The 26736-nt window shown below is 49.3% G+C and overlaps 1 pseudogene; it reads right to left on the bottom strand.

Annotated features, from left to right (window-relative positions):
• Positions 1-887: 887 nt before the first annotated feature.
• LOC130038897 (protein phosphatase 1 regulatory subunit 7-like) overlaps positions 888-26736 on the bottom strand; it is a 38144-nt pseudogene continuing 12295 nt past the window's right edge.

Here is a 26736-nt window from a genome sequence, read left to right as displayed (position 1 = left end):
AGTTTTTTTTTTATATATATTTTTATTTTTTTATTAGTTTATTTCTTTATTGAATCACTGTGGGAAAAGTTACAGAGCTTTCGGGTTTAGGTCTCAGTCATGTAAGTATCAAACACATTTCCCTTTACCAATACTTATTTTTAACCGTGAACCCCAATAGAACCCCACCTCCCACCCCTCCCAATTCCTGTGAGGCAGATGAGTTCTAGTTAATACTCTATCTACTTTGACTAGATACATTGTTTCGATAGAAGATGCACAATTATTGTTTAGAGTTTATGACCCCCCCCCAATCAGATATGCTGAAACAGTGTTGTGAAATGATTTGCTTTCTACAGCTTGGTTTAAGAATAAAATGATGTCGCGCGGCCGCAGTAGCGGCCGCGCAGTATTGGATTTCTGCTGTTTCACTTATTAACCCTGGAAGTATTTCTATTAAAAGTTAGATAGTTAAGAGATTGGTTTCTGTGCTCTGGAGTCGTGGCCGTGCCGGAGAGCCGCTCGTGGGGGGCAGCCGGTGACCTCGGTCGGGCGTGAAGGACAGCCCAGAACGCCCCCCTTCCCGTGATTGCCCTCAGTTTTTAAAAGTGTTTTGTTCACCCCTGGAGCTGCCCAGGGGCCCCTCCTGACTCTGCACTTGGGACCACAAGGGGTGCCAGGGATCGAACCTGGGTGGGCCGCGTACCAGGCAAACACCTCGTGCTGTTCTGTCGCTTCACCCGGACTGTAGACCCTTCCTGTGACTCCAGGGGGTTCCTGCTTCTCTGCTGCCCTGGGGCCACACATGGTCGTGTTCAGGGGCTACATGGGGGGTTGCTCCGGCAAGATTGGGGACCACACCGTGCTGGGCTCAACGCCTATACCTAGTCTCAACAGTTTTTTTTTCTTTACCTTAAAATGACCTTGCGGCGGTACTGGGAGTCCTTCTGCAGGGGGTTGTGCTCCAGGTACACGGTCTCCAGGCCGCATGCCCCCTTCAGCTTGTCCAGGTCGCTCCAGCTCTCCAAGAGGTTGTCTCCAGAACTCCTGCAGCTCCGTCAGGTGGCTGATATTCTCAATCTTTTTGATTCTGTTTGCCGCGATGTCCAGCATCGTGAGTTTGTTGTTGTTCCCCGGGCCCTCGATGACCTCGATGCTGTTGTGGCTGAGGTACAGCTCCCGCAGGTTCACCAGGCTCTGGAGGCCCTCGATCTTGGTCAGCCGGTTGCTCTGCATGCTGAGGACTGTCAGGTTGGTGAGCGTATCGAGATTTAAAAAACTAACCTTGGGGCTGGAGCAATAGCACAGCAGGTAGGCCATTTGCCTTGCATGCAGCCAACATGGCCGACACAAGTTCGATTCCCAGCATCCCATATGGTCCCCCGAGCACCGCCAGGAGCGATTCCTGAGTGCATGAGCCAGGAGTGACCCCTGAGCATCGCCGGGTGTGACCCAAAAAGCAAAAAATAAATAAATAAATAAATAAATAAAAATAAAAAACTAACCTTAAAATATTTTGGTTTTTTATTGCAATTTATGTAAGAAGGTTACAAGATGTGGGGGAAACTAGAGTGAATCACACATTGTTTGTGGAATGGAGCAGCAACAAAAATTGAATAATAATTTATTGCTTTGACATAGAAGGACATAGAAGGGCCAATTAGGGGCTCTGATGGGGCAAGATGCGTGCCGAGGGCCCAGACTCCAGCCCGAAGCAAACAAATGCTTCATTTAGTCTGGGACCCTCATGGAGGCAAACGCATGATTTCCTTGGGGCTTCTTAAATCTGAAGAACAGCTTGTAGGAACCCCTTGTCCTCATTCCTAGAGCTTGCCAGGGAGAAAGTGGGGCATGGTCTCGGGATTCCCTGTGGGCAGTGGTGAAAGACCCTGAGAGGCCGAGAGTCTCAGGGTTAGGGTCCCCATCACGGTCAGCCCCTGAGAATCCACTGACCCAAAGCCTCTGCCTGGGGCGCGGAGCAGGGAGGTGCTCGCCTTGCATGGGCAGGTTGGATCCCCGGCCCCGCCTGTGGTCCCCTGAGCATCCCAGGAGGATGATCCCTGAGCACCGAGTCAGGAACAAGCCCTGAGCACAGTCAGATGTGGTCCCCCAAGATAAAATAAACCCTGTGCATGGGACCCCCCAAACATGGACAAGAACCTGGGAGCACCATCCTCTCAGGCAACACCTTACAACCTGAGTTCTGTGCTCACAGGGGTCTGCAGCCAAGGGAAGTGCATGGTGCTACGGGCTGACTCCTCCCCCCCCCCACCTCCCTGATGTTGTTTTTCTTTTCTTCGGTTTTGGGGCCACAGCGGGTCTCAGTCCTGTGTGAAGGGGTCACTCCTGGATGTTCTGGCCATGGAATCCCAGGGGATTCCTGCTTGCAGGGCCCCAGAACTTTGTTCTCAGTGATGGGGTTCTCGGTATATGAGCCCAAGAACATCCTGATTTGGGACCACCCCACAGAGAGGGACAGGACAGAGCTGGGACAGACTCTCTTCCCCCCACCCCAGGGCAAGGCACCCCGAGTAGACAGCACAGGAGCGACGCAGCAGCGGCGGGAGCTGTGGGCAGCCATGGTGGACCGGGAGCCTGGTCCTGAGGCAGGAGAAGAGGATAGGATGAGTGTGGCTGGGATATATGCAGACCTGAGCACCCACACCGAGAAAGAAAAAGAAGAGTCGGGGTCCGGGCAGGCAGGGGCCGGTTGCCTGCTGCTACCCAGTCAATCCCAGCTGGCACAGCTGCCCAAGCCCTTCCTGAGCACAGGGCCAGGAGTAAACCCTGAGCAGTGCTTCGAGTGGCCCTCGCCCTGCTTCCTCCCACAACCCTCAAAAGGGGAGAGAGAGAGAGAGAGAGAGAGAGAGAGAGAGAGAGAGAGAGAGAAAGAGAGAAAGAGGGAGAAAGGGAGAGGGGGGGAGAGAGAGAAGGAGAGAGAGAGGGAGAGGGAGAGGGGAAAAGAGAGGGAGAGAGAGAGAGGGAAAGGGAGGGAGAGGGGGAGAGAAAGAGGGAGAGAGAGGGAGGGAGAGAGGGAGAGAGAATAGACGTCAAGGGCTAAGCACATGCTGTGAGTGAAGCCCAGATTCCGTCTGACACTGCAAGGCCCCTGAGCTCCTCAGTGACCCCCAGGCACCCAGCTGGGATTTGCCTCTCAGAGTTCTTGTGGGTTACCTCCAAACCCAAGTAAAAGCAAAAAATAAAATAACAAGATGGGCCCGGAGAGACAGTGCAGGAGTTCAGTTGCTTGTCTTGCACACACAGCCTGCAAAAGGTCCTGTCACCCTGCCAGGAGCACAGGGCCAGGAGGGACCCCTGACCTGCCGCATGCAGCTGCCAAACAGGCCAAACACCCAGAGAATCATATTTGGATCCAATAGCTACAGCCCCCAAGTTGATAGAAGTCTTTCCCCATTTGGATCATATTATGCTTACTTTCTGATCACTAGATTCTTCCTTTCACTCTTTTCTAGGAAACTAGACATAAATGAGCCTTAGGGGGAAAAAAATGGTTGTTGGGGCCAGAGCAATAATACGGTGAGGAAGGTGTTTGGCTTGCACACAGCTACCCCAGGTTCGATTTCCGGTACCCTGTATGGTCTCCCAAACACTTTCAGGAGTAATTCCAGAGCACAGAGTCAGGAGTAGCCCTTAAGCATTACCAGGTCTAGCCTGAAAACAAAACAAACAAAAGTAATCATTTATTTTCCTTTTTAGGTCACAGCTGGTGATGCACAGGGGTTACTCCTGGCTCTACACTCAGGAATTACCCCTGGCGGTGCTCAGGGGACCATATGGGATGCTAGGAATCGAACCTGGGTCAGCCGCGTGCAAGGCAAATGCCCGACCCGCTGTGCTATCGCTCCAGCCCCAAAAGTAATCATCTTTTTTTCTGTTCTGGGGACCACAGTCAACAGTGTTCAGGAGCTACTCCAGGCTCAGTGCTCAGATATCACTCTTGGTAGTGCCCAGGGTACCATGTGGTGCCAGGGATGAAACGGGTCCTGCATGCAGCCATCTGCCCAGCCAGGGGATCACTCCCCCGCCTGGGTGGTTTCTCACAAGCTGCAGGGCAGAGAGCAGCACCTCAGAGGGATGCCCCCACCTTGCCCAATACAGCAGCACCCAGGCTCAGCCCTTGTGATTCTGGGCCGACTGCCATTCGCCCACTCCTAGCACTGTGCCCCCCTCGAGACCCATGCCACCACCCCCCACTCTAACTACAGGACCACTGGCCTCCTCCTGCCCTCTGCTGCCGCCACATAAGAGACACTTGATCGGTGTTTTGTGGGAGGAGGGAGTCCCAGGACACCAGACATCCAGAAAGTAAAGCGGAAGAAAAGCAAAAGAGAAGAGAGGCAGAAATGTTAACATTTATTCTTATTTTCTCTCTAAAATACGTAAAATTTGTGAGTCTTGGGTAGATGCTGGAGGTATCAGGCCGGAGGCTTCATGCAAGAGCCCTGGGTCTGGTCCCCAGAATCTCTCTTGTGTCCCAAGCATTGAGCAGAGACAACCCCAAGCACCACTGGGGTACACGCCTCTAAAACCATCACCTTTCTTCACCGATAGATTGTGGGAAGAACATGGGGTTCTAAATTAGGATATCAAGATTCAAATCCCCTACCTCCCCATTTTTAGGTATTGGGGCCACATCCGACAGTGCTCAGGGCTTATTCCTGACTGTGCTCAGGGATCACTTTGGGAATCAAAATGGAAGGACCTTACCCACTGTACTCTCTCTCTCTCTCCCAGTATTCTCACTTTCATTTGAGACAACAGGGCAGTCCCTGGGCTGGGAAAACCGTGGGAAACAGCTGGGATCTGCATAAAGCACCACCAGGTGGCCTCGTGACACAGCAGTTGCACCCTGCAGGGCTCAGCACCCTGGGAACCCGCCAGTTTCCCTGGAGCTGTTAATAAGGGGCCAGAGCAACAATCAAGTCCTGGCACGAGGTTGACCCAGTTTGATCCCCGGCATCCCACCTCATCCCCTAAGGGCAGCACCAGGAATGACCCTGAGCACCACAGATCGTCGCTGGCCCACTGCCCCCACGCAGGGCTGGCACACGGCTGGCCCTCCGTGAAGCGCTTCTGCTTAGCAAACGGCCTTTCTGTGTACCCGCGAGGCCTGTCTGTGGAAATGGGTCTGAACTGGAAAAGGTGGGGCTTCCCTGTCCAGAGGTCCGAGGGACAGTATGACCTGCTTGATGCAGTCCGGCCATCAGTCGGAGGAGGTGGGGGAGGCGTGGGGTCTGGGTACGGGGGGGTCGGGGGGGGGGCGGGAGCTCCAGCTCTCCCCCCTCCCTGTGGTCTCGCTGGGGGTCGAGCTCGGGGCCGGCAGGGGGAGAGGCCGTCACTGCACTTCATGCTCCTGCTGGACCAGAGTTCTCTCCTTTGCCAGTCGTGACATCGAGAGTTGTAACTTTCTGGAAAGGCCCAGGGAATCCCCCATGCCATCTCCACTCTGGTCTCTCCTCAGGGTACCCCTTCCCCCTGCTGATTCAGTAAGTGTTGGGGAGTCACAGCGCCCTGGCAGGGAGGGACAGGTTCCCGCATGGAGTGTGACAAATCAGCCTTCTGAGAGCAGGCAGAGCACTCATCAAGGAGACATGGGACCAGAAAGGGTTGTTTTGATTTTTGTTTTTAAATTTGGGGAGGTGAGGGGTTTGGGAGGCCACACCTAGCGATGCCCAGAGTTACTCCTGGTTCTGTGCTCCTGGCAGTGCTGGGGGAACACATGGGATGCCGGGGATCAAACCCAAGTGGGCCGTGTGCAAGGCAGGTGCCCTCCCTGCTGTCCTTTGGATCCCATCCGCCCGCCTCTTCCCACTCTTCAAACACCTGCTTCCCACAGTCTGGGAAGGTCAGGAGAGAGCTTGGCAGACTGTGGGAGAGGAGCGGGGTGGGATCTCGGGGTCGCGTCTGCAGGCCAATGTGGAGAGTGGCTTCCCAGCATGTGGCAGGCAGCATTGCCACCCTCCAGAGTGCTGGGTATTGAGATCTCAGTGCTGGGTACTGAGTTCTAAGTACTGAGTGCTGGTAGCTGGTTGCTGAGTGCTGAGCATTGACAGATAACCCAAAACTCAGCATAGCATTTTATGTATGTATGTATGTATGTATGTATTGCATTTTGGAATCCACCCGACAATGCTCAGGGCTTACTCCTGGTTCTGAGCTCAAGGATCACTCCTGGTGATGCTCAGAAGACTGCGGGGACCCTATGCAGTACCAGGGACCTAACCATGGTTAGTCACACACATGACAAGTGCCTACCCCAGCCTCCTTTTAGTTTTAGTTCGTCTGAAACCTTTTCCCTCTCTGCACAATGAGCAGGCAGCAATGGAGGATTTGCTGGATGGAACATGAGGTGCTGCACTGAGGTCTCAGGACATGCTGTAAAGAAAGTTTGCAGATCCTGCTGGCCATGGCCGGCAGGCCCAGCCGTGCCGCAGCCCCAGGAAGGAAGCTCGCGCTCTGCGGTGCTGCGCTGCCGGCTCAGGTCTGCCGAGAGCTCCCGCCCTGCTCACCTGCTGCTTGGTCGCCAGTGGCTCCATGGACCTTTGCTCCAGGGAAGCCACCCCCATTGAAAACTCAAATAATGAAGGAACAAGTCTCCATACCCACTGGGATTTGCCAGGCTAGCTGCAGCTTCCCTCAGCACTTTTGTTAAATCGTAATAAAGGTGGCTGGGTGGTTGGAGACCAGCAGTGTCTTTCTAAAATGAACTAAGGTGAAGAGAATGAGATTCCACTGTGATGCAGTGTGATTCAGTTAATTCTAACTTTGTACTGGCCCTAACCTCCACACCGCAGTCAAGAAAACCCTCTGCAACTGGTGGAGAATGGGCACTGGTGGAGGGATGGGTACTTGATCATTGTATGACTGAAACTCAAGCACAAAAATTTGTAAGTCTACAACTGTACCTCATGGTGTTTCACTAATAAAAAAATTTTAATTAAAAAAAGAAAAAAAAAGAAAACCCTCTGCAAGTCACTTTAACTCAGCTTCTGAGACGGTGCCCAGAAGGTCAGCCTGCCTTTGCCTCCCAGAGTAATCAGGAGAATTCACTTTGGCTCTGCATCTTATGAGACCGCCTGTTTTCTGTGCGTGTTTGTGTGTATGTGTGCATGTGTGTGCGTGCATATGAGCATGTACCTGTGTGCATGCACACGTGCATATATGAGTGGGATACATCCATGTGCATACCTGCATACGCGTGTGTGTGAGTTTGACTTGCTTTCGCTGCCATCTCAGTCTGACTCTTAAGCCTGTCCCTTCTCCCCTCAAGCGTCCCCTGCCTCTTCATGGGGTCCCCCAGACACCCAGGCTCATGATCTTCTGGAAAGGGCTCCCTTCACTCTCCAAAGAGTACCCAGTCAGGCCTCACCGATCAGCTCACTGCCTTTCCTTATTCGGCACCAACATGTAAGGTGAGCAGGTAAGGCTCACCTGCTCCATCATCTTCCGCCTTCCTCTGGGCAGCGGCTCCTGCATCCCTGAAATCCAGTCAATGCTTGTCCAGGTCCCTTGAGCTCCGGAAATCTGTGGAAGTGGACCAGAGAACGAGGCCCCAATGCTCGGCCCTGCTCTCTGCAGCAGTCTTGCATTCCTCTGATCCATGCATAAAACTTTTGGTAATATTTTTCAGGAAAACAAAAGGTTTTTTGTTGCAAAATCGAAGTTAGGAAAGCACTGATCTGTATGATTGGATTTGTTTTTTCGTCCCGGAATGACTGGGTGAGCTTAGCTCTGCATGAAAGAGGTCCAGGCCATTGTAAGGGTCTAAAAACGCTCAAAAAACATTTCTATAGAAATTAACAGGAATTTCTTTGCTTTGCACAGTTTGTATCAGAGGCGCTCTCCTTTTGAGTAGTGGGAGTATGTAGACTGAAGCATTAGCTAATGTCTCCAGCACATCCTAGAATTACTATTTCTCTTTTTTTGTTGTTGTTTTGGTTTGGGTTGGGGACCATACCTGGTTCTCTGCTCTGGGATCACTTCTGGGAGGGCTCAGGGGATGTGTGTAGTGCTGAGGCTCAAGCCTGGGTTGGGGCTGTAAGACAAGCACCACACTGGCTGTACTGTCTCTCATCCCCGATGACCACTTCTCTTTTGTGGTGAGAACTTTTAAAATCTCTCCTAGAGCTCTGAGTTACCTGGAATATCTTGCTAGCAAGCATCACACACTGGACACAGGGCCCCCGAAACCTACTCATGACACGAGGCTTGAGCCTTTGGGCTGATACCTACCCTTTCCTCCACCCACCCACTGGCAACCAGTTATTTTCTGTCTCTTTTGTGAGTTTCACTTTAGTTTGTTTGATTCTGGGGCCACATCCGGCAGTGCTAGGGGCTACTCCCACCCAATGCTTGGGGTCACTCTCAGCAGATTATGGGCTGCTGGGGCTCAAACCCAGGGTTTATGCATGCAAAGCATGTGCTCCAACCCTTGAGCTATCCCCCTGTCCTGACCTCGACCTCTCTGTTTTGGAGGGTGCAGCATGATCTCATACAGGGATCTCTTTTAAGGCAGTGACTTTTTATGGATTCCAGAGAAAGGTGGAATTTGTCTCAGTCTTTCTCTATTTTACTTACCATAATTCTGTCAAAATCCATCCACATTGTTATAGTCTTCTTCCTTCTCAGAGCAGAATGATGTGTGTGGGCGTGTGTGTGAGTGCATGTGTGCATGTGTGTGCGTGTGTGTACGTGTGTGTACGTGCGTGTGTGCGTGTTGCGTGTGCATGTGTGCATGTGAGTGTGTGTGCATATGCCTGTGTGTGCATGTGTGCGTGTGTGTACGTTTGCGTGCGTGTGCATGTGCATGTGTGTGCGTGTCTGCGTGTGCGTGTGTGTGTACGTGTGCGTGTGTGTGTGCGTTTATGTGTGTGCACACGCGGGGGCATCTCTTCTCATCTGTTCACTTGTTGAGACAGACATTTGGGGGTCTACATCTTGGTCATTGTAATTAGAACGGTAACAAATGTGGGATTCTATGTTTACTTCATGTATATATTCTTATCACAGGTGTGGTATTGTACAGTACTTGTTATTATATGTACATCATATATTATATTTTATTAGATCAAGTGCATGTTATTATCACTTTGAAACACTAATTTCATTTCCTTCAATTGACCCAGGAGCAGGATTGCTGGATCCTGGGGCAGTTCACTTCTAGTTCTGATTTTTTTTTTGTTTTGTTGAGGGGGTGCATACCCAGTAGTGCTCAGGAGTTATTTAAGGCTCTGTGCTCAGGGATCAGTCGTGGAAGTGCTGGGGGAAGGACACATGCAAGGCGAGCACCCTACTGCCATGCTGTCGTGCCAGCGTCTTTGGTTCACAGAGGCTGTGGCTATTGTCAGGCCCAGGGCACGCACTGAGCTCCCTCCAAGCTCTCCAGCCACCCTGACATGTGTTTGGGTCTTCACTCATTCCTACGCATCTCAGCACATCATCGCATTATGGGTTTGATCTGCATTTCCCTGATGATTAGGGATACAGAGTTTCTTTTTATGTGCCTGTTGGGTATTTTTTTTTCTCTTTGGGAAAATGCTATTCAGTGCCTCTGCTCTCTCTCTCTCTCTCTCTCTCTCTCTCTCTCTCTCACACACACACACACACACACACACTCTTTTGCTCGCTCTTTCTTTCTCCCTTTTTTTAAAATTCAGGCTTAAAAATTTTTTGATTTGGCTTATTTTTTGGGCCACACACACCCCGAGCCCTGCTCAGAGCTTCCCACCTGGATCTGCACTCAGGGATCACTCTGGAGGGCTCAGGGGGCCTACACGAGGAGCCTGGGCTCAAACACCAGCTGGCCGCATGCAAGGCGAAAGCCCACCCCCTGTACTATTGCTCTGCTATACATATGATACAGATATTATATACATATTTAATATAGTTTATACATTATATCACTAGTATCACTTGTCATCCTGTTGCTCATTGATTTGCTCAAAACGGCTCTAGTAACATCTCCATTCGTCCCAGTCGCATGCTAGTGTAGTCCAATGGCATCTGCTTGCTCCAGGAACACAAAGAGCCTCAAATGGTTCATTCAGGGTTTTGATGAAGAAGTCTGACCATCTCGTAGGTGGGCAGCCAGGCGTTCTTTTGACGTCCCATGGAATCCAGATGGTAAAAGCTCTAGTCCAGCGGTTGTCTCCAAATTGCAGTACGTGTCTGGCCCATATGATTTTCGATGCCTTGGTAAATGAGACAATGTCCCTGATTCTTGATCGTCGATGGATGTCGGAACCCCGGATTCCTTCTCACACTTGAGTGAAACGTGATATTCCAAGCATAGTCTTTTGATTCCTCTTTGGGAGACTTGAATAGCGTTCTCATCCTGCTTTCTTGTGGCCCAGGTCTCTGAGGCATATGTTAGTGCAGGAAGAATGGTGGAGTAGAAATATGTGCCTGGAGCTGGAGGTTCTTTGTCCTCTTAATAACTTCTTCGACACTCTTGAAGGTGTTCCACACTGCTCTCTTCCTCCTGTGCAGTTCTGGCACCAAGTCATTCCTCATGTTGAGTTCTCAACCCAGGTACACATAACTGCTGCATTTGGAGATATTTGTTCCATTGAGAGCAAATGGAATGACAGGAGCTAGTTCATTTCTCATGAACATTGTCTTGGTGAGATTCAACTGCAGTCCGACCTTTCTACACTCATGGATGAAGTTGGCCAACATTCATGCTGCTTGGCTAATGTTTGGTGTTATTAGAACGATGTCATCAGTGAAGCAGAGGAGGTGTAGTTGCCGACCATTTATCTTCACTCCCATTCCTTCTCATTCCAGTCGTCGCATGATGTTCACTGAAGAGTTTCAGTGAAATAGTATCACCCTGCTGAACCCCTCTCTTTACATCGATGATCACTTCCTTGTAGAATAGTGAGATCCTGGTGGTGAATCCGTAATACAGCTCACGGAGGATTCCGATGCATTGAGTTTGAACGCCCTGTTTGACTAGGGCTTCGATGAACGCTTCAGTCTCGACAGAATCAAAGGCCTTCTTTAAATCGATGAATGTTAGACAGAGCAACATTTTGAACTCTCTAGAAACCTCAGTGAGCTTGGTTACCATGTGGATATAGTCAATTGTGCTGAATCCTTTTTGGAACCTGGCTTGCTCACATGGTTGTCCTTCATCTAGTGTTCTGCCAATCCTATTCAGGATGACTCAAGTGAACAACTTGTAGACGACGAACAACAGGCAGATCGGGCAATAGTTGCTGATGTCATGGATGTCTCCCTTCTTGTACAACAGAATGGTCCTACTGGTTTTCCATTGGGAAGGAAACTTGCATTCAGACAGGTAATATGTGAAGAGACAAGCCAGTGTATTGATGAATACTGGCGGCAGATTTTTCAGGTGTTCAGATCTGACCTTGTCTGGACCGGATGCTGTATGCTTCTTTACCAACAAAATGGCATGTCAGATTTCGGAAGGGAGAACATTGGGAACGACATATCCATCCTGTGGAATTTGGTATGTCGGCAGGTCTACATGGCTATCGAAGAGATTTGAGTAGAAGTCATGGATAATCTTCTCTGTTGCCCTTCTGGAAGATGTGATAGATCCATCAGGACATCAGAGGGCAGTCATCTTGGTCTTGTAGTCGGCGAAGCACAGGAGTCATTGTGAATACTTTTCCCGGCTTCTGCCACATCGGCCAACACTGCTGCTCTTCTCTCTTTGAGGTTTTCCTTTATTGCTTCCCTGCATAGCTTTGTGAGCTCAGATGTTAGCTTGTGAATGCCTGAGGCTCACGCCAAACCATGTTGGCGAATGAGCTCGAGAGTTTCCGTGGACAGGTATCTTTTTATGACTTTCTCACTCTTGGCATTCCACGCACCATCATGGAGGTGCTAAACCAGTTGATCATATTCCTCATGGATGCTGTCAAAGACCGCATCTTCCCATATTGCCATGACAGTGCCAAAGAGCTCCCAGTTGGTGGTCATTCTCTTCTTAAACTTTGCAGCCTTTTCTCCCCGCTCCATGAAGTAGAATTTCACACAAAGGAGACGGTGCTCTGATTTCATTTGGAATTTTGGGACAACAGCAACATGGGTCAGGCAAAACTGTCAATTGAATGTGATGTGGTTAATTTCATTGTGGAACTGTCTACTGGGAGACTCCCATGTCCAGCGTTTAGATTTGGCCTTCTGGAACTGCGAGTTACCATGGATGGTCATGGTCAACATGATGAACTCAGTCTCTCACCCTGTTCCATTCTAGGTCGTGGAATATATATTATATATAATATTATTAAATATAATATTAATACATTACAGATGCTATATAAATATATATTTTAATTAAATGGCTAAAGAAACATGTGGTCCGTGTGGGGAGCGTTGTGTGTCTGTGAGTGGGACAGACCCCCAATGAGTTTTCACATGAACTGCAGTCAGATGTGTGGGGCGTGATTCCACACCCCTTTCGTGTACTCTCCTGAAATCAGTTTCCCCTGACCTCTGACCCAGAACCCCAGCCCTCAACCACAGTCAGCTCCCTGCCTCAGTTTCCTCCTTCCTCTCCCCCCGCAGAACATGAATCCTTCCATGATTTTTCCAAGAGTCTTTCAATTCCTCTGTTCTCAGTGATTATTATTTTAAAATGTGGCTTTTATTTGGGGGGGAGGCCACATTTGGTAGTGCTCAGGCTTACACCTGGCTCTGTACTAAGGGGTCACTCATGGTGCTTGGGGGACCCCATTGGGAGCTTCAAACCGAAGCTGGTCACATGTAAGGCGAGTGTCTTGATCCCTGAACTGTCTGTCCTGTCCTTGTTTACTTTAAAACTAAACTTTAAGGGATTGGAGAGATAGAACAGCAGATAAGTCATTGCCTTGTCCATGACCAGTCTGGGTTCTAGCCCCCATACTCCCTATGACCTTCAAGTCCCACTAGGAATGGTCCCTGAGCACTTCCTGGTATGGCCCCTCACCCCACAAAAGACAAATAAGAAAGGAAAGAAAAGGAAAATATATAAACACACACACACACACACACACGCACAAGCCAAGAGCTTGAAACCAGTGAGGCAACATCAAACTAGAAACTTCACAGTGTGAGAGGGTTTCTGAGTTGCTCCCTCAGGCCACCCAGATGCCAGCTGGGACTCTAGTGGCACCAGAACCGTGTGGGACTCTGCTCGCTGCAGCCACAGCGAGAGGAAGGAAGGGGGATTTTACTTTAAATGAGAAAAGAAAAGCTTGTGTGTCAGGAAGATAGCTCAGTGGGCGGCGCACAGGCTTTCCCTGGCCCCAGTCAGCCCTCCAGCGGGACTGTGGGCGACCTCAGAGCACAGAGCTGGGAGCAGCTCCTCAGCACCACTTGCATGGCCTGAACAAACAAATAAAAAACAAACAAGGGCTCTGGAGGCGGTGGCGAGGCTGCTCCGCTCTGGGCCGGTGCAGCCCTGGGGAGCCATCTGGACTCAGCCATGCTTCGTGACGTGTGCCCCGGGTGCCGGCCGCCCTCAGCGTCTGCAGTGTTCTCCTTCCTCGCCCTGGGTAAGAAAAAGTCTGACGTGTGCTTCGGGGAAACCCCAAATTAGTCTCGAATGAGGTTTGCTGAGCTGCAAGGGAGTGTCAGGAATGAGGCCAGATGCCTCCCAGACAGGTCCCTGTGTCTCAGGCAGTCCTGCCCCAAGGCTCCCCCTGCACCAGCGCCTGCCTAAGCTCCCCCCACTCAGTCTCACTGCTGGCCCACCAGGCCTGATCCGGGTTCCGCTGACTTTCCAAACCCAGCCCTTCTCCAGACGCTTCCAGCAGCCACTCCTCCATCCTGAAACCTGAATCCAAAGGGCAAACACCAGGCCCAGAGGCTGGTCCAGAGCACAGGGCGCTGCTGGCCTTTTTGTGTCAGGAGCATCGAATGAATTCCTTCCACCCAGGAAAATACTGTGCTGGAGCCTGTTCCTGCCTCTCCACGTTCCGGAGCTCCAGGAGGAAGCGAAGCAAGGCAGGCTTGGAGCCCTGGGCCGACAGAGGGCTGGATGTTTCCCTAGACAGAAACTTTAACAAATGAATGACAAGGTGGGAACTTGGTACCCTCCTTACCACCTTCACAAACAGCCCTCACCTCCCCTGCTGCCACCACAGTGCCAGGGGACAACCCCACTCCTGTGTCAGAATTAGAACAGCAGCCACTGGGCTAGGAGACACTCAGGGGCTGGAGCGTATGACTGGCATGCCCAAGAGTCAGAGGCCGTCCCTGTTACTGCTCATCCCCTGGAGCACCCCTGGGTGAAGCCCCTTGACCCCCCCCAACCCACTGCCAAGGCCCCCAAAACAGAACTAGGATAAAACCTTCTTTATTGGGGGTATGGTTCCACCAGCAGGTCAACCTGTACCTGCAGGGTGAGTGCAACAGCAGCCTGATGGTGACTTCAGGCTTCCTGATACTCCAAATTACCGTTGCACCTTTGGCCGAACCCCAAAAACTTGGGACCAAGTTTACCAAGAAATTAGCCAAAAGTTAGGTGTGTGGGAGCCACACCCACAAACCACCTCCGGTTCAGCTATACAAACTCACTCAGAGTTGGGGTGGGCTACCTCCCTCCCATTCCCACTACACATGGAAGCACTAGCAGTCACCCCCACAATCCAACTCCAGTGCCACCCTGTAAGCTCTACTATTGGTCTTGCTTCACTGTCACTGTCACTGTCCTCCCATTGTTCATCAATTTGCTCAAGTGGGCCCACTAACATTGTGAGACTTGTTACTTGTTTGGCATATCAAATACGTCACGGGGAGCTTGCCAGGCTCTGCCGTGCGGGCGAGATACTCTCAGTAACTTGCCGGGCTCTCCGAGAGGGGCGGAGGAATCGAACTCCGGTCGGTCATGTTGGCTGCGTGTAAGGCAAATGCCCTACCGCTGTGCTATCGCTCGAGCCCATCCCAATGATACAATAAAATAAAAAAGTAATGTGGAGTTCATGCCCAATGCAATCAGCTTAATCAATGGCTGAACAAATAGCAGTACTCCTACATTATTTAAAAAACAAAACAAAACAACCCTTCTTTATTGCTCTTCTGTGTCCCGGCTGGCGAGGTGGTAAGGAGTAGGAACCAGCTGGAACCTTCTCTGCGGTTGCTTGGCTGCTCCTCAGCCAGCCCCAGGCCAGGCAAACAGGCCGCGCTCAGCTGACTTGTTCCCCACCAGGCTGTCCGCTGGCACTCACGGCCAGGCAGGCGCCGCAGGAGCACGACTGGGCAGGGCAGGGCAGCCTGTCTGCTGCATGCAGTTGGCCGAAGCACATCTGGTCAGAGGACGAGGGGGTGGTCAGGGCTGACTGTGCCCACAGAATCCACCACTGTGCTTGGGGACACATAAGGGGGCAGCAAACACTGACCAGGCAACACTCAGTCTAACATCATACCCGGGGAAGTTCACTCAGATCCTTTCGAACCCCTCATCCCTGGGGTTCTGGGAAGTCCCCCGGGAGCCCATATAGGCACGTCCACTGAGCCGGACTCCTTGTTTTGTGGAAATGGAGGAAACATGAGAAGCAGAAAATGAGAAATTCAGGGAAAGGCCAGGGAACAGCAGAGGGCAGGCACCCGGCTCCTGGGATTGCCCCTCCATCTCACCAGCCCACTCTGGAGAGGGGAACGTCTCGGGGGCAACACCCAGGGTGCAAGGCTCTGCTCCTGGAACTGTCCACCCCCACCTCACCAGCCCACCCTGAGAGAGAAGTACACAGTGTCCAGGGCTAGTGCCCACGGGGCCATGCGGCTGGCGGCCACCCGGGCTGTGGCAGCAGGCCCGGAGAGGGGGAGGCCTCTAAGGGCCTGCTCTAAGGGCCTGAGGAGGTCTGGGGGGCGTGTTTTCTGCTTGCAGGGAAGGCAGAGGGTCTGTCCCGCCTCTAGTGGAGCCTGGCCTCTGCTGGGAAGGACCCGAGCTCTTTTATGGGGGTGACTGTGCTCAGGGCTCGGAGAAGGGATCCCTCCTACAGGGGCTCCAGGGACTAGAAGGGGTGCTAGGGATTTGAACTAATTTTTCAGCTGCAGGCAGGTCACACACCTTGACCACCCAAGAAGGAAAATACAGCCATCCTGCCGAGTGGCCAGGATTCCCTGCCGAGTAAGACACGGGGTGGTGCCGGCAGTTCCCAAGGCCGGTCAGGATCATCCCAGCCTACGCCCTTGCCTTGAGTTAACAAGGCACTTCTGAAGAATCATGTCTTTTATTTTGTTTTCTGGCTTTTCTTTGTGATTACTCTTTGACATTTTAAACCCATTTGGGATATCTGTGTTAAAGTGGCTGAAGAGATAAAACAGCAGTTTAAGGCGTTCACGTGGCTAACCCCAGGTTCAACCCCCACTACATGTGGACCCCTGAGCACCACCAGGCTGAGCCTGTTACCACTGAGTGTGGCTCCAAAACAAAAGACAAAGAAACAACCAAGACAACACTAGGAAAGAAAATTATATTCTGTTGCTTTCGAGCTTCCATGTCAAGCCCATCTCTATATAACTGAAGACCAACAGAGTCTTCGAGAAATGTGAAATTTCTGTCCACAGAATTCAACCCTGGTAGAATAATTGTATATTCACATAGTTGTTCACAAAAAGAGCCTTCAATGAAATCAGTATCTGCTTATTGTAAACTTAGCAAGTAAGGAACAACTGATCATCTCAATCTGATACAAAGCAACTATGAAATAACATCGGCTAGTATATAAAATAATTATTATAAATTATTACAGCACTGGCTGGAGCGATAGCACAGTGGTAGGGCATTTGCCTTGCACGTAGCCAACATGGCCGACCCGAGTTCGATTCCTCCACCCCTCTCGGAGAGCCCCACAAGCTACCAAGAGTATCTCACCCGCACAGCAGAGCCAGGCAAGCTACCCATGATGTATTCGATATGCCAGACACAGTAACAAAGTCTCCAATGGAGATGTTACTGGGCCCGCTCGAGCAAATCGATGAACAGTGGGAGGACAGTGACAGTGACAGTATTACAGCACTGTAGCACTGTCCTCCCATTGTTCATCGATTTGCTTAAGTGGGCACCAGTGATGTCTCCATTGTGAAACTTGTTGCTGTTTTTGGCATATCAAATATGACACGAGGAGCTTGCCAGGTTCTGCCGTGCAGGCTGGATACTCTCAGTAGCTTCCCGGGCTCTCCTAGAGGGATTGAGGAATCGAACCCGGGTCAGCCATGTGCAAGGTAAATGCCCTACCCTCTGTGCTATCACTCCAGCCCAAATTATTATAAATAAAAATAATGTTCAGTGGGGCTGGAGCAATAGCACAGTGGGTAGGTGTTTGCCTTGCACGTGACCGACCAGGCCAACCTGGGTTCGATTCCTCTGCCCCTCTCGAAGAGCCTGGCAAGCTACTGAGAGTATCTCATCCCCACGGCAAAGCCTGGCAAACTACCCATGACGTATTCGATATGCCAAAAATCGTAACAACAAAGTCTCACAATGGAGACATTACTGGGCCCACTCAAGCAAATCGATGAACAACAGGAGGACAGTGACAGTGACAGTGACAATATTCAATGCAGAAAAGAAAATAGGGCTTTGGGGCCAGAGTGATAGTACAGGGCACTTGCCTTGCATGTGGCCAAGCTGGGTTTGATTCCCAAAATACCAAACGATCCTCTGAGCACCACCAGAAGTAATTCCTGAGTGCAGAGCCCTGAGTAACCCCTGAGCAGTGCCTGGTGTGGCCCCAAAACAAAACAGAAAACAGGGCACCAAGGTAGAGTTGAAATTGCCACTATTCATAAATAACTCTGTACTCAAAGACTAACATAACATACAAAGTAATGTGGTATAAATAAGTGATTCAACAAGGCATGGGACCTAAAAATCAATGTAGTAATTATTTTCTTTTTTATAATTATAATAGCATTGCTCTACAACAAATTTTATGCATACTCTTCACATCTATTTGAACATCACTTTTAACTATTTCTGACTTACCTATAAATCACATTTATACATATATACCTTTTTGTGCATTTAGACAATTTTCTTTAGCTTACATGAGAGAATTTTCATGTTATCTTTGCGCACAGCGGGTAAGGCTTTTGCCTTGCACGAGCCCCGGGAACAGCCAGACTCCCGGGATTTCAGGCTGTCGGGGTCACTCTGCTGAGGGCAAGGGGACACTATGGAAAGGGGAAGACTTATGGAGGCAGAATTAGGGGGCCGGAAGGGGTGAGAGGAGTAGCAGATGGGAGCTTGAGGGGCACTTTAACAGCTGTTTTATTTCCTGATCGGATGAGTCTATGCATTTATCAAGTGCAAGTGTTGACAGTGAATTTTACCATATTTATAAGATAAAATGTATATTTTTTCTATTTTATGATATAATATTACTGATGTTATTTCTGCTTATGTTATTTATATATTTATGTTACTCACATATATTGATAGTCTAACATTTTTTATCAAGCCCTGTGCTCCTCAAGCAGAATATAGATTGTTCGGAATAAAGCTAGCTGTGACCCAGGGTAGGTGACAGGCTACACCCCACAGCAGGGGGAAGAAGGAAAAAACTACCGAAGTACCTGTGGAAGCAGGACTTTCACTTTGATCCTAGAAAAGTTAAAAACAAAAAGAATGGGTGTCAGAGAGAGTATGATGGGTAACCACCCCTGCATACCGTGCAATGAAGCCGGGGGTTCGAAACATAAAAAACTAGTGTGATGTTGAGAAGCAGTCTCATCTACCTGTGGGGAAAAATACAAATAAGAAAAGGGAGAGAGACCCAAAGAAAGTGTACAGGAATAAGGCATTTGCTTTGCTCACAGCCAACCTGGGTTCAACCGCCAGCGCCCCACATAGTCCTCCAAGCCCCACCAGAAGTGATCTCTGAGTACAGCACCAAGGAATAAACTCTGAGCATAGTCTGGTGTGACCTCAAAACCAAAAAAATAGATAAAGCAAAGGCAGGCAGGGCTAGATGCTAGATTTCTCCCTGTGCTAATAGATTGGAATCTGGGAATAATTTCTCTGATCTGACTGTTCCTGAATGATCAGTATGAACTTAAGATTACGTACGTGATACTGATATTCAGTTTGCACAATCATATATACCCATGTATACAGATCGAGACATATAGCTCTATGCACACTGTATGTGTACATGGGTTACTATGTCAGGGCACATGTATACATATTAATGGCATATGTATGTTTATGAATGTTTCTTTTATACCATAGATGTACATGCTGGTATATATTTTATACTTTGGTATACATAAACGTGTATATCTTTTTTCTCTTTTCTTTTTCTTTCATTTTTTCTTTTTCTGGTTTTGGGGTCACAACCAACAGTGCTCAGGGCTTACTCCTGGTTTGTGCTTGGGGATCACTCCTGGCGGTGCTTGGGGAACCAATTGGGTGCCAAGGACAGAAACCGGGTCAGTTGCATGCAAGACAAAAGTTCTACTGACTGCATCTCTTTGTCCCTCTGCTCCCCACAGCCTGTGGTGCTCAGGGGCGAGTCCTGCTTTGCAGGAGTGTCCCTGGCAGTACTGGGTGCCCATACTCAGTGCCAAGGATTCAAACCGGGAGCTGGTGGTGTGAAAGCAAGTGCTGTTCTGGCTCTGGACCCGCTCTGCTTCCCCAGTGAGCCAGAGCAGTGAGGGCAAAGAGCGGCACGCCTATTGCCCAGGTCTTCATCTAAACAAGAGAAGCAGAAGAATAGGGGTACCTGGCCTGGAGGACATCGGGAAGAGCTGGGCAGGAAGGGGGCACTCTGTAGGGCTGAGGGACTACCCTTGGCAGGAAGGCTCAGGGAACCATATGGGTGCCAACGACAAACCCAGTCATCTGCGTGCGAGGCAAATGCTCTCCCCACTGACCGCTCGCTCCAGCCCCAAGCCTGGACATTTTGTGTATCAAGGGAGGAAGTGCTCAGAGCAGGTCACAGATTCCCCAAAGAGCTGCTTGTGGCCAAATGTGCACAAGGAGAGGACAAAATCAGCTCTGGCCATACTGGATTATTGGCCTCAAATAAAACAAATATCCATGAGTTTTACTCAACTAAACCAATGGAGGAAAAAAGACAGATGCGGGGGTGGGGGGCGCTCGGTGGGTTGGGTCACATCCAATAATGCTCAGGAGCTATTTCTGCCTCTGTCATCAGGAGTGACCCCTGCCAGTACTTGGGGGACCCTGTGTGGTGCCGGGATTTGAACCAACATTGTGGCCTGCCTTATCTCCTATCTTATCTCTCCAACTCAAGACAGCGCTTCCTCACAGAGAATTTCAGTTATTTATGATAATACTATCATTGTCACGGTCCTCCCATTGTTCATCGATTTGCTTGAGCAGGCCCAGTAACGTCTCCATTTTGAGACTTGTTGTTACTGTGTTTGGCATATCGAATACGTCATGGGTAGCTTGCCAGGCTCTGCCGTGCCGGCGAGATACTCTCTGTAGCTTGCCAGGCTCTCTGAGAGGGGCGGAGGAATCAAACTCGGGTCAGCCATGTTGGCTGTGTGCAAGGCAAACACCCTACCGCTGTGCTATCGCTCCAGCCCAATAATAATAATACATAAAGGAAAAAAAATAAAAGAAGACAATTATGAGTAGAATATAAATAAACATTAGACAAACATCCCAGTGGAGCTTATCCTGGGCGCCATTTTTAGTGGACAAAATTTGAGGTGAAATGATACTGATATAACTCTCTTGTTGATACCCCAAGAGATCTATCAACCAGAGGGAGAAAATATTGAATTTATAGAGGATCCACCCGGCAGACGAGATCAAGCCTCCCCTCACCAGTGAAAAAACAGTGATGTCACCTTCCCCAACACGGTGGAGTCAGGAGCATTAGGGATTCTTGACTGGGGAGATACAGGTAGTTCTTCTGGGTGGAATGTTATCCCAGGTGGGTGCCCTACACCCTCCCTCCAAAGCACCACAATGGTTGAGTACTACCTGGAGTGACCCCCCGGGGCCACAAACACTGCTGGGAGTGGCATCTATTTTTAAAAAATACAGGAAAAAGCACACAAAAAAATTTGAAAGGAGCTGGAGCAATAGTCCAAGTCGGTAGGGTGCTTGCCTTGTACTCAGCTCAGGCTCAGTCCCTAGCACCCCATATGACACCTTGAGCTTCATGAGGGGTGGTCCCTGATCACAGAGCCAGGAATAAGCCCTGAGCACGGAGGGAGGTGGCCCTGGAAACAAAACAAAATAGGTTTTTTTAAGGAGAGAGAGGAAAAAAGAACACAAACTCAAAATAATCATAAAACATGACCAGTAAAAGGCAAAAATGAGGGTGATTTCTAGAAAATAACTGATATTCTTCAAAATGGCTTCAAAGGGTCAGAAGGAAGATGTAGGCTGGACAGGAGAGGTGGAGGAAACACCAGCTTCATGCAAGATGGCCTGAAGCGTCTGAAGAAAAAAAAAGACATTCTATAATTACAGAGACAATTAGAGAAAATTTAATGAGTCTTCAGATCACAAAGTAGGGTTCTATCCATGTTGTTTTCATGATTTTTATATCGTGCTGTGAGTGACTTCAGTTGTGAGTACTTGGGAGACTGGATGCAGGATTATGGGAATTCTTTTTTTCCCAAGCTTTATTGAGATATAATTGACATATAAAGCTGTTTCAGATAGACAACAAGATCATTTGGCACAATTATATATTGTGAAATGAATGCCACAATAGGCTTAGTTACATATAATTTATATTTGTGTACCTAGAGAATTTAAACAACAAAATAATGAAGGGAAACAGTGAAGTATGATTCCCCTGGTTAAATGTATTCCTTTGTGCTATTTTGCACATATATGCTTAAGTAAGCATACATCCTCATATCAAACATGCCTTTATCCCTGAGTGCACTGGCCCTTAGGTGGTTTCTCTCAGTCTTTGTCAATAAATCTGCAACAAACACAGGAGTGCACGTATCTCTCCAAGATCCGAATTTCGTTTCCCTTGACTCTATTCCCAGAAATGAAACAGCCCCTCCATTGGTTTGTTCTATTTGTAAATGTTTAGTTTTGAGGGCCACGCCCAGCGTGCTGTGCTCGGTTTGGTGCTGGGCACCTCGTGGTGTGGGAAGCCTACCAAGCCTCCCATATGCAAAGCGCATGCTCGGCCCGTGCGTCTTCTTTCTCCGCGCTCCTATTGTAACTTGTTGCAGGACCTCCTCGCTGTTTCCCGTCCTGGCTACACTGTTTACCTTTCCACCCTCACCGTGGTTCCTCTTGTCTCTAGTTTTCCTAACACCTGTTAGTGCTTGCCTTTTAGCAAATCGCCATCCTAACAGGTGTGGGGGTTCATCCCATGTGGTTTTGCTTTGCATTTCCTTGGTGGTGATATCGATACCCTTCAGTTACTAGTGGACCTTTATAGGTCTTTGTTTCATTTTGTTCTTGTTTCTTTGGTTTCCTGCTGCCAGAGCTGTATTGACTCGTAGCCCTCAGTGCTCGAGGAGTCCCAAGGGGTCAGTGAGGGGCACTCAGGCTCAGCCCACGACTCCTGGCAGCAGCACGTGGGCAATTCTAAGGCTATTCAGGCTCTAGAGGCTTCTGTGTTGGAGGGTAGGATACTTGCCCAGCCCAGGCTGGGTGCCCCCCAGTCTGCAGAAATCAGCCAGGGTCCCCCAGCTTCTTAATCATTTCTTTTCTTCATGTAGGAAGTTCTTCTCCAGGAAGTCACAGAGCTGAAAAATAGGATGCAATTGTTTTTCACTTGGATAACTGGGGGACAGATGTAGAAGTGAAATACAGGAAGAAATTTACCTGGATGCACCAAGGCTTAGAGAAAGCATTACCCTGGAGAGGGTCTCGGGATGTCTGTTCACGGGTGAAATGCTGAGGGACCAGGTGCTGACTTACGTGGGGGTCTAGCAGGTAGGACTCAAGGCTGCAGATTCCATAGTTTCTGACTGAGGTGCTTCTCCAGGACCAGGGCAGTGTCCCAGGCCTTCAGGACCCTACCCACTGCTGGGAAGGTTTCTACACATTCTAGAAGGTTTCTGGAGCTGCTCGGTGCCCGTCCTTTGCTGGTCTGTCCTGGACTAGAAGCCCAAAGGGGAGGGAGGTGCAAGGACAGAGGTGCAGGTCCACCAGTTGGTTGGTGGTGGCGGCTACCTTAGTGGGATCATTCTGAGGAATCTGATGCCTTATGGTTGGCTGCTGGTGAGAACTGAAGCCCCCCACCCCCACCCCAAATGGTCCTGACTGTCCTAAAGAAAGAGGGTGGCTGAGGATTTGGTTCAGATCGCAACTGGAGGAAAGGAGAGGGTGGTAGGAGGTAGGTTGATGGGGCACTCCCCGGTCTGTTCTGTCTGAACAGTGTTGGAGTTGGGACCAGAATGGCAGCACAGCAGGGAGGGCACTGACCTTGTATGTGGCTGACAGAGATTTAACCCCTGGTATCCCATATGATCTCCTGAGCACCACCAGGAGTAATTTCTGAGCACAGAGCTAGCAGTCATCGCTGAGTTCTGCCAGGTATGGCCCCCAAACCAAAAAAAACAAACGAACAGTGTTGAAGCCAGAGACGGATCTGCTGGACCAACAAGTACACTGCCTGCATGTCTTTGTTGTTGTTGTTGTTGTGTGCATGTGTATATGTTTAAATTAAAGCACCATGATTCACAAAGGTATTCATAGTTGAGTTTCAGGCATACGACGTTCCAGCACTGATCCCACTGCCCGTGGCAACTCCCCTCCTCAATGTCCCCAGGTCCCTCCCGCCCCACAACCCACCTCCTTGACAGGCACATTTTCTTTTTTTTTTCTTTTTTTTTTTTTTTTTGCTTTTTGGGTCACACCTGGCGATGCACAGGGGTTACTCCTGGCTCTGCACTCAGGAGTTACTCCTGGCAGTGCTCAGGGGACCATATGGGATGCTGGGAATTGAACCCGGATTGGCCGCGTGCAAGGCAAATGCCCTACCCGCTGTGCTATCTCTCCAGCCCCGACAGGCACATTTTTAAGTTTGGTTGTTGTAGTTTGGATCTGATATTCTGGTGTTGTTGCATGGTAATTTGGACACGGAGCTCAACCACCCTTCGGTACCTCCCCTGCCCCCTCTCCTTTCCCCCTTGATTCCCACCTGCCTCTCCTTACATCCTGCCTCAATTTCTTTCCATCTCTGTTCTCCTTCCTATACTCTAAAGCCAAGGGTGATCTAAGCAGCCCCCTTTCTACATTGCATTCCCTCTCCAGTTACTCCATATAACACATATATGTTGCTTGTACTTTTGTTTTGGAGGGGAGGCATGTGCACCGGGCAGAGCTCAGGAAGTACTCCTGACTCTGCATTCACGAATCATTTCTGGTGGTGTGTGGGGGTCCCTCGGGGATGCCTGGGGTTGAACTTGGGTCAGCCTCAGGCAAGGCAAGAGGCTGCTGTACTATTGCTCTGGCCCCATTGCTTGTGCATTTGATGCCATATCCAAAAAAGACAGGGTCAGTATCAAAGAAGCTTCTCCTCACTGCTCTCCTCTTGTTATAGCTTCAGCTTCAGAGTTATAATTACATCTTTCATCTAATCTTTCATCTACTCCAGGTTAGTTTTTGTGAGTGATGTAAGGTCCAGTTTCATTTTTCTACATGTGGTTTCCTATATAATTTTCACAGCCTCATCTATTAAAGAGATTATCCTTGGACTGGAGTGATAGCACAGCATGTAGGGCTTGCATGCGGTCAACCTGGGTTCAATTCCCAGCATCCCATGTGGTCCCCCAAGCACCGCCAGGAGTTAATACCTGAGTGCGTGAACCAGGAGTAACCCCTGTGCATCGCCGGGTGTGACCCAAAAAGCAAAAAAATAAAAATAAAAATCTATCTCTATCACTATCACTATCACTCCGTTGTTCATTGATTTGCTCAAGTGAGCACCAGTAACATCTCCATTCATTTCTGTCACTTGCTAGTGTAGCCAGATGGCATATTGGGGGCTCTTTCAGGGTCAGGGAAATGAGGACCATCATTGTTACTGTTTTTGGCATATCAAGTATGACACGGATAGCTTCCAGGCTCTGCCGTGCAGGCAGGATACTCTCGGTGGATTGCTGGGCTCTCTGAGAAGGATGGAGGCTTTGGGGGCAGTCTCTAATCACCTTTACAGGTGTTCCCAGTCAGGCATATAGGAGGGTAAGATACTCTCGGTAGTCTGCCAGATTCTCTGAGAGCAAGAATTAGACAATAAGAGCTTGGTTTTATAGTTTCTGAATCTTGGGCCACTGATGGGGTTACACGGCAGTTGGTGGGTGTAACTATCTAGCTACTGGAAGATGGGGGTTCTGGGTGAAGGAGGCCCAGTCCCAATCCAAGCAGGCTTGTAGAACTCAGCCCCGGGTCCTGCACACCTGGGGTCCTCTGCTGGAATAAACTTTGAGCACCGCCTGGTGTGGCCCAACTGCCCCCCCCCAGCCCCCAAAATATTTGTATTACAAACCACAAGATGATCTAGTTGGATTTTGATTTTTGGATTTTGTTGTATGGGTTTTGGCCCACACCCAGCAGTGCTCAAGGCTTACTCCTGACTGTGCACTCAAGGATCAAAGTTAGAGGTTACCCCACATCCACAGGAACAAAAGCAACCAATGCTGGCGCGGATGTGGCGAGAAAGGGACCCTCCTTCACTGCTGGTGGGAATGCTGGCTGGTCCAACCCTTTTGGAAAACAGTATGGACTATTCTCAAAAAATTAGAATTTGGTCTGCCATTTGACCCAGCAATACCACTCCTGGGAATATATCCCAGAGAGGCAAAAAAGTATAGTCGAAGTGACATCTGCACTTGTTTGTTCATTGCAGCACTCTTTACAATAGCCAGAATCTGGAAAAAACCTGAGTGCCTAAGAGCAGATGACTGGTTAAAGAAACTTTGGTACATTTACACAATGGAGTACTATGTAGCTGTTAGAAAAGATGAAGTTATGAAATTTACATACAAGTGGTACTACATGGAAAGTATCATGTTAAGCGAAATTAGTCAGAAAGAGCGGGATAGACACAGAAAGATTGCATTCATCTGGGGAACATAAAGCAACAAAAAGGGAGACTAACACCCAGGAATAGCTGAGATTAGTACCAGGAATTTTGCTCCATGACTTGAAGGTCAGCCACACGTGCTAGGAGAAAAGGAAGCTCAGATAGAGAAGAGAGCACCAAATAAAGGGTGTTGTGAGGACCCTCCCAGGGTGGGAGAAGCATGCTAAAAGTAGTCTATAAACCAAACATGATTGCCACTCAATGCCTCTCTTACAAAACACAGTACCCAAAAAAAGAGAGAGAGAACAAGGGGGAATGACCTGCCACAGAGGCAGGGTGGGACGGGGGGGATGGGGGCTGGGGGGGATGCTGGGACCCGTGGTGGTGGATGATGGGCACTGATGGAGGGATGGGTACTTGATCACTGTATAACTGAAACCCAAGCACAAAATTTGTAAGTCTATAACTGTACCTCATGGTGTTTCACTAATAGAAAAAGGAAAAAAAATGAAGGAAAAAAAAACAAAGTTAGAGGTTATGCTACCTTTCTATCTTTTAGCCAAACTATATTATAAAGCTACAGCAATCAAAACAGCACAGTACAGGTATAAAATGAACATATAGGGCCACCGTGATAGTACAGTGCTTAGGGTATTTTCCCTGCATTTGTCCAACCAGGGCTTGATCCCCGAACCCTATATGGTCCCCTAAGCTTTTCAGGTGTAATACTTGAGTACAGAATCAGGAGTAAGCCCTGAGCACAGTGGGTGCCTCCATAACCAAATAGCAACAA

The sequence above is a fragment of the Sorex fumeus genome, unplaced genomic scaffold (genome assembly GCF_029834395.1).
Source record: "Sorex fumeus unplaced genomic scaffold, SorFum_2.1 ptg000081l, whole genome shotgun sequence".
In the NCBI taxonomy this organism is placed as follows: domain Eukaryota; kingdom Metazoa; phylum Chordata; class Mammalia; order Eulipotyphla; family Soricidae; genus Sorex; species Sorex fumeus.
Note: the sequence above shows the minus strand (reverse complement) of the source record. Positions and strands in the feature narration are given on the sequence as shown.